The 8,722-nt window shown below is 41.3% G+C and overlaps 1 long non-coding RNA gene across 1 annotated transcript in view; it reads left to right on the forward strand.

Annotated features, from left to right (window-relative positions):
• Nucleotides 1–8,348, forward strand: part of LOC134639260 (uncharacterized) — a 59,385-nt gene extending 51,037 nt beyond the window's left edge. The window contains exon 3 of the long non-coding RNA XR_010095321.1: nucleotides 8,230–8,348. This is a non-coding gene — a long non-coding RNA (uncharacterized LOC134639260). The remainder of the gene's footprint in view (nucleotides 1–8,229) is intronic.
• The last annotated feature ends 374 nt before the right edge of the window (nucleotides 8,349–8,722 follow it).

Raw genomic sequence — 8,722 nt, forward strand, 5'->3', positions numbered from 1 at the left:
GAGACCCTGCATCGTGACCTACGAACTTATAACCCCTGCGAGTCAATCGTGCAGTTTGAGCAGGAGCTGAATAACGTGACTGAAAAAAATCACAGTGTATGCCCAGCTTTAGGTGTACTGTCGTCCGAGACTTGCACCGCAGTGTCGGCGTTTCTTTCCCTGTTGGCCATGCTTCTTGTTGTGGTCATCTGTTGTCTTCCGTTATTTTCGCCGTAAGCGACCTTTCCTCGACCAATGAGATAAGCGGTAATCTGAATGGTCATACTCGAATTGTCATAAGTGTGCTGTCAGCTCATTGGTCACAAAGCAGGAGAGGGGCTGGGAATTATGTTTTCAAACAAAGCGTTAATTCCATTAAAAGTTATAGACTACTTTTCATTCTCACTGTATTACGGGACAAAGTGCATCCCTTATTAGCTCAATACGGGACGTGTACTTTTGTTTCTAAATACGGGACAATTCCGTTTTTTAAGGGACGGTTGGCAACCCTAGCTAGATGGTATATAATGTTGTGCTAGTGATCGCTAGCGACGCAGCTATGTTAGCATACCAAAGCATAACACAGTTAACCTGGAGAATGAACACAAACTTTTTTTCACTTGATAAAAGTTCCCGATGTTTTTTGACAAATGCAATCGCATGGAAAATTGCTGTAAACGGACCAAACTTCAGTAGGGGAGAACAACTGAGATAATCCAGCCACAATATGAGGTTAGTCATTAATGTAAGATAAGATAACCTTTATTAGTCCCACATGTGGGAAATTTGTTTTGTTACAGCAGAAAGTGGACATTGCAAAGTTACACTGTACACAAAATTGCTTTTACACAAAATTAGAAAAACACTGGAACAACATATGCTGTTGTTCCAGTGTTTATAGAGCAGCTACCAGAGAATTCAACATTAATGAATCAATGGTACGGAAGTGGAGGAAGCAAGAGGAATGAGTTGAGTAAAGTTTGACTTATCTGACTGTTTTGTTTTGTTTAATGCGCTTTATAATCCGGTGCGCCTTATGGTCCGAAAAATACGGTGTATATGGTCCCAGTGGTAAGTGACTCCCAGAAACAACATTGGAGATCTCTGTCCTGAAGAATGCAGTCCTAGGAACAGCTAAGATACTGCGCAGGACCCTCAAGCTCCCAGGCCTCCGGTAGAGGACCTGAGCTTGAATTATAGATTATAGACCGCCCACAGGGGCAAGATGGGAATTTTCTTTTTTAAATTTATATAATGTGTGTGTGTGTGTGTGTATAAATATAGTTGCTTTAGTAAACCAACCTTGTAAACACTGAAGCACACAGCATGAAAGACAATGGGCCTTTCTTAAACTCTTTCTGAAGCTGGATGTTGTGTCAGATGCTGTGTGGCTGCATTCTGGTTTTAAGAATAAGAGTTTTGACTTTTTAAATCAGAAATGATTTCGCTCGAACAAACGTGCTGGATACACTAACTCTTATCAAGGTTTTGCTGTTACTCAGAATGAGAAGGACATTTGTTTGAGTGGCAGATTCATTTGTTGTTGTAATGAACTCAGTTCTTTCATTGTTTTCACCATTTCTTTCTTTTCTTTTCTTTTTTTTTGGCTTACTACATTTTTACAGCTGGAGCAGGGTTTTTACAGTTGTTCTTTTTTGTGGATGTTTGCGTAAATTAAAATCTGACATTTCACCAGACATTTAAAACCATGCTATGCACTTATTATGGTTTGAAAAGGATTGGGATGAGGGGGTTCATTGCCAAAATGCTCGCTGTAGTGGAGGTGGTTAAGGAAGATCTGGAGTTTATTTAGCCTGAGCTAGTATTTGTCCATACAGCACTTGGTATCCTGAGGTTTTTGAGAAAATGTGAGTTTTTGCAAGAAGGAATAGAGCTCGGTTTATTACGGAGCTGGATTTCCTGAAAGCAGTCCCTTTGAAGGACATGACACAGATTTCTCAGTTTGTCTCTCCTGGTGACTTTCTTCCGTCTATGGTTTTGGTCTTTGGCACGTATGTGTGGCTGTGTTTCACCATTTGATGGATGTTGTTCTGTGACGTGAGCTTGGTGATTGGTGTTTTTTCTGAATCTCGCTTTGGTCACACAGAAGGGAGAAGATAAGAGGAGAGTGTTTGACTGTGAAGCAGTCTAAGTTTGGGTTTGGGCAGGCAGTAGTGATCTATGTTGGGAAAGGTCAGATTCTTATTGAGGCACAGGTGGGTCGTATTGGGGTCTTCAATGTTCCAGCTAGCTGAAGTAAGTTTGCCACTATTTCACCCAAAACAAAGAAACCATCTCTGAGGTAGCCGTCACATTAACTTGTTCAAACTCTTCCTTTTAGCGTCTGCTCTTTGTGTTTGTGACTGGCTCATTTTGATTTCTCTTATATTTTAAAATCTTAACTGGCAGATCTGTTTGCATTATTTCTTCCACTTTATTTTTGGTTAATTTAGTTGACATTTAAGTCTATGTTTAGAGTGAGGACACCACATCCCTCAGCCTTGTCGCTGGATTCAGTTCCCCTCCTTTTGTTTACTTTGGTAAGCCGACGGCCCTGCTGACGTTCATGTTTGTTCGTGGTTATTTATTTATTTTTTCCATTTAGCAGAATCTGTAGGTATATTTTATGAAATGCATTTTTGCATCGATGTGTCCTCGCTCTCGTAGTAAAGCAAATGTGCATGTGTGTACGTGTGTTTTCGCCTTCCCCCTGAGTGATGACGGCATAGCGAGGCCTGGAGCGCAGCCAAGTGCTTTCATTCACACTTGATTAGATCACTCTGACCTGGATAACACGCAGAGCTCCACACTCGGCAACACGCTGCTGCATAAGCCTTTTGTTTGGCTTTAACAAAATACCTCCCCGGCTTCACTTGCCTCCCAGTCACACCCGAATGACATTAAAGCGTCAGGACGACAGGGTCGATCCACCGATCCACTTCCCTGTCATCTAAATAACGTGCGTACCGTTTCCTCACCTGAGTTGCGTCCTTACCCGGCCGTACGTAGACCCCAGAGATTTTTTTTTTACTTGGGTCATATTACGTTTGAGTGTAGTGAGGGAGTCACAAAACACAGCTTTGTTGTCATTCTTGTGTCTTGTTGTTTTGTTGTTGGCTTGATGCTGTCTGGAGATGTTAGGATGCGTCACTGTCCTAGAAGTTTTTGAAGACAACTCCGCCGGAAAAATGAAAGCGTCTCAAACTATTTTGTGATCTAATCTATTATGGAGCAGATTTTTTAAATGCATGTTTTATGATTCCTTTGATTATTTCCCTGCTTTTGACAACATATTTGAAGATATTTTACTCTAAATATATAAACAACCAATATCTGCTTCTGTCCCATTATCTATTTTAGTAATGAAGGATTATAACATTGTTATTTTAAGAAGTATTTACTGATGCAGTTTATTTATTAGTCTGTGTCGATCCATCAATATTTCTGTACAGCCAGCAGATGCTGGCCTAGCTAAACTAAAATTCCCATTATATTCAAATACAAAGAGATGTACTCTTACTCTTAATGCCATTGTAACTGGATATAATTAACCTACAGGTGCCTTAAGAGAGAGTCAGTTAATATTGTAGGTGAACAGGACTGGTATTCTGGCACACTGGGCATTTGGCCCGTCTGCTGCACACCGGCCACAGAACAGAGAGCCTAGTCGTTCTTTTATTTACTGACAATGTATTGCCCAATCAAATCTCTTAACGTAACTGGGCCCTCCCCTGTGTTTACTGTGCACCCCGTAGAACAGTTGGAGAAGAAGGTGGAGCTAAAAAGCTAAGAGAGAAAAATAAACTACAGATAAATGCAGCAAATTTGTAAAATTAACTGACATGTTAGCTGTCGGGGCTGCAGCTGTTACACCATCATCAGTAGTACCAGCAACACCTAGTAACAAGCCCTCAGTCTCAGGAAGCCTTGGAGAAGTGCAGGACGAGGGACAGCAGTCCCAACAAGTGAGTGAGGAAGAGATGGAGGAAGATGAAATTAACATGGTGTGAAAATAGATGGAAAGACATAGGGACGGCTGTATTTGACCATGAGTCACTATTAATAGCTAAAGTATGGATTTTAATTGTTACATGTGGTACTACAGATGTCCTAACACAACAATAACAACAACAGGACTAACCTGATTAAAACCTGTTTCAACAATAATCAAATGATGATGGTGATGATAATAATAATATAAACTACCAGTCAAAAGTTTTGAAACACCCCAATTTTTCCAGATATTTATTACATTTCAAGTCATTCAGTCCAATCAAGAGCTTGAAATGGTACAAAGGTGAGTGGTGAACTGCCAGAGGACAAACAAAGGTACAGTTACTCAAAACTGAAAAAATAATGTAAATTTCAGAATTATACAAAAAGCCTTTTTCAGGGACAACATGGGTTAACAGGTTAAATCTGTTCTGCAACAATGGAGGTTGATCAAGCCTTGAAAGCTGGTGCTACTACTTCCTGCAGATGTTCCCAACTTTTCTGGATTACTTCCCCCTCTGTCTGCATAAAAGCAGTGCTGAACACACTGTGGTACCATACGCTCATGAGCATCAGTTGAACAGTATTGTACTGCAGAAAGTAGAGTGTTGCTACACAAGTGGGGGGAAAAGGCAATTAACAATGGAACAGAGACAGACAAGGAAACTGTCCTCACTGATACCTGCAGTTTCTCTGTAGGACAGACCTACTTTTATAAGTGTTATAACACTTTTATAACACTTATAAAAGTAGGTCTGTCCTACAGAGAAACTGCAGGTATCAGTGAGGACAGTTTCCTTCACCATCCAAAGGCTCAGAAACAAACTGTGACAGGAAGAGGTCTGCAGACCCAAAGACACGACTCAATCAGAGGACAAGTTTCTGAGAGTTAACAGCTGTGTGATCGGCGGCTCACAGGACAACAGCTTCAAGCAGCTTAATAGTGGAAGAACCATGAAACACCGACACTGGACTACTGAAGACTGGAAGAAGGTATTATGGACTAATGAATCGAAATTTGAAATCTTTGGTTCATCATGCAGGATCTTTGTACACCTTTGAGTAGGTGAAAGGATGGATCCACAGTGTGTGGCATCAACTGTCCAACATGGAGGAGGAAGTGTGATGAACTGGACAGAAGAGTGAAAGCAAAGCAGCTACAAGGTCCACATTTATGGGAACTTCTGCAACAGATATGGGAGAATATTTGATTTCTATTGTGGACAGAATGCCACGGGTGTGTTCAGCTGTTGTATCTGCCAAAGGGGGCTACTTTGATGAGTCAAAGGTTTAGAATACATTTTAGTCTATTAATTGATCCAACGATTTCTTTTTTAACTCTAATTGCTTATTTGTACTATGCTTTCATTTAAACTGTATAATTTTCAATAAAAAGCACATGGCACAATGAAAAGATCTGTATATATTTTTGTTGTGATTGATAAGTTGTTAGTCGTTAGTGCTCGAGTGTGCAGTTTCACAGCATCAAGGTAGTGCTGGTGAAAACTCACCCTGAGACTTCATGATGGGACTGCAGTGAGTGATGCTATGGTGGCTGGTTCATGTGTTTTGTGCTGTCCATGGCTCTAAGATACAAAGTTTCTTCCATTTAAGAAATTGACAAAAAAAGGGAAGCATTCAGACCAAAGTGTGCTACTCTCTTCACAGAGTAGAAGGAGGCAGAGGACAGTTAGTGCACAGTCTGTAGGTTTGTGAATGGAGTAATACACTCTTTTCTATAAAATTTACAACTTTTTGGTTTTCGCAGTTGGAATAGCCTTGAATTCAAAAACACATGCATGGCTTTAAGAGGAAAGCTTTTATTCAGAGCATCAGTACGAGCCAGAATACCCTTCAGCTGTGCTAACAGGCTGGATAAGCCTTTAACACGACCACCTCAGGTTGGGTTAAAAGATGTGTTGCTGGAATACAGTCGAGACATGTGCTGAAAATGTATTCAAAAAATACTTTAATCTTTAACCTCCTAGGACCTGGCGTCCACATATGTGGACATCACATTTTGGGTTATTTAGACCAAAATACTCAATTTTGCTCTACAAGGGCCTGATATCCACTTACGAGGACATTATACTGCTACTGTTCTATCGAAATTTTAAACAAGTATCCTCATATGTGGCTCTTATTTTTCTTAAAAACAAAAATAAGGTAAAAAAAAATAATAATCTGGTAATTCTTTGTTTTTATGTTCATCGGGTCCCAATCAGCCCAAATATCAAAGAGAAATTAAAAATGCATGCCATGGAAGAGTTCGGGTCTTAGGAGGTTAAGTTTTATGTTAATAGCTGATATTTACATTTGTGATAAACTTGATGTTTAATAGAAATGTTTCTTTTTTCAAAACTGATTGCAAAGTGATTTTAAACTTTTGAGTGGTGTGGATATTCAAACTGTTGTCCTGCACTCACACGTTGAGAGTCGGGAAGTTACAACGTACCATGAGAACAGACACATGGATGCTTTAAAAAATAATTTCTTCTGTTTATCTTTCAGAATTTAACATATGATAGTAATGATCATTAATACATTATAATAGTTGCTCTGGTCATTTTGGTAAATGCCATTTAACATAGTAGAGACAACTGACACAACAGAGAGACGACCGGCGCTTTGCGGACGAGCTATTTCAGCCGGTCCTTTCATCGTCACCTTCAGTCTGAAACGGTGGAAGTGTGTCGTCATGACAGGGTCTCTTATCTTTCCATTCTTTCTTCGCTTCTTTGCTTCAGTTTCCAGTGTTTGTGCTAAGCTAGCTTAAAAACATCCTGCTGAAAGTTTTAAAGTTATGCTAATGGTATGAAAACTGCAATTTCACAGTGATGTTTTCCTTTTTTATATGTGACAACGGCTCAGTTTGCATCTCCTCCTTTAGCAGTCGACGCTACGCCTTCACATTAGCATGTTTTTCTGTATCGAACACGGCATCTTTTTAAGGGATCAGTTAATTACCCTGCCGGGCCTGTCTCTGAAACACCTCTTTGTTGTGCTAATACGCTCTCTATGATAGCATCGCCATCCTTAACCTTCTCCATGTGTACAGATAACCCAGAGGGGGTGGAGTGGTATATGTAGGGTGCTGGGAGTTGGGTAGTGGGGGTCGGAGGGGCGTCGTTGCAGCACGTCCTCCAGCTGTGCCTGTACGATAACAAGCCTGTCCTCAGCCTGCCCTCTGCCAGACTAAACATAACACGCAGCTTCACCTGCAGGGCTTCCTCGATGCCTTTTCCTTTCCTTTTTGTGCTTCCACTTGTCTTGTGACTTTGGTGAGGATATGGGGCGATGCGGGATCACAGGCACATGTCTTTGCAAGCTGTAGTTAAAGCAGCTGCTGTTCCCTACTGCAGTGTGATTGGTAGGTTGGTCTCTCACCAATGTGCACTGGCCTGGCTGAATGCACTGAAGCAGGTTTTTTGTGCCCATAGCAGTTTCAAGGGAGTCATGCTTGATCTTTCTGGGCCACATGGAAACTAGGTCAGTGTGCTGCGCTGTCAGTCATGTCTCACTCGTGTAGGTGTGTGTGTGTGTGTGTGTGTGTGTGTGTGTGTGTGTGTGTGTGTGTGTGTGTGTGTGTGTAGAATAAAACTGTAAAATAGGGCTTTTACATAAGGATGGGATGGCTTCCACAGATATGCAGTGTTGCTATTATGGAGATTCTCTCAAACTGCAGCACAACTTCCTCAGCCCCCTCCTTACGCTGCCACATAGGGAGCGAGCAAGATAGAAAGAAACAGAGGGTGGGGGGGGGATGAAATTCTCATGCTTGGTTCAGATCCCTAAGAATGCTTGGGAAAGCAGGATCTTATTATCACAGCAAATTTGCAATGTGCAGAGTGGAGGAGATTAGATGCGTCTTGCCTTTGAAGTGTATTTTCCAACCATTGTGTGATGGCAAATTCCATCAAGTGTTGGAGGCAGCCATGATAAGAGGCATGGGTTATGAATGCTGCGCCATTAAAAGCCGTCATTTGAGCAATAAGATGAAACACTCCGAAACTCCTGCTAAATGGAAAAAAATCTTGCCTCATTTGGGCTCTGTCATTCATAACTGTCTCACAGACACTAAAATAACAAGGTGCACTCGATGGCCTGGATGAATGTGTCAGAATATGTGGACTGTGGATTATAGTGTATATAAATGAGTGGGTATTGGCTTGTGAATAGGGGATATTTTCCTCTCAATCAACTCTGTTTATTTATTTATTTGTTTACAAAGGACTGACTGAGGGCTTATGTTTCCAGAGATCCTACTGGACTTTGATCAGGCTGCCTTGGTATGACCTCAACTCTTTGACCTTCACTTTGAGCACTGCGGCGTCCAGGAGTTTGGTGTCAGGACATGCCCAGTGTCACCAAAATAAGTTCCCTCCTCCCAGACGCACTCCTTTCCTCCTCAGGGGCTGCAGAGTGAAACGCTGCCTGAAGGAACCTGCCTTAGGAGTGATATCAGCCTGGGCCTCAGATACTGTTGCAGCTTCAGACCAAACACAAACAGCACAGAGCTGCAGGAGGTGTCTGAACATGCACATGTACATACTTCTAACACAGTTGGTCTACTTTGTCTTTGACATCAAAATTGTGGTGTTCTGAGTTTGCAAAGTGCAGAATAATAAATTGATTAAATCCTTTTATTGTTCATTCTTTCAGTGATTCTTTTAGCTTTTAGCGCTCGCTGGTGGTGATCCTTTAGCTTATTAGTGGCTGTGAACGATGGATAACTTCTGAAATGAGCGAA

The sequence above is a fragment of the Pelmatolapia mariae genome, linkage group LG12 (genome assembly GCF_036321145.2).
Source record: "Pelmatolapia mariae isolate MD_Pm_ZW linkage group LG12, Pm_UMD_F_2, whole genome shotgun sequence".
Classification (NCBI taxonomy): Eukaryota; Metazoa; Chordata; class Actinopteri; order Cichliformes; family Cichlidae; genus Pelmatolapia; species Pelmatolapia mariae.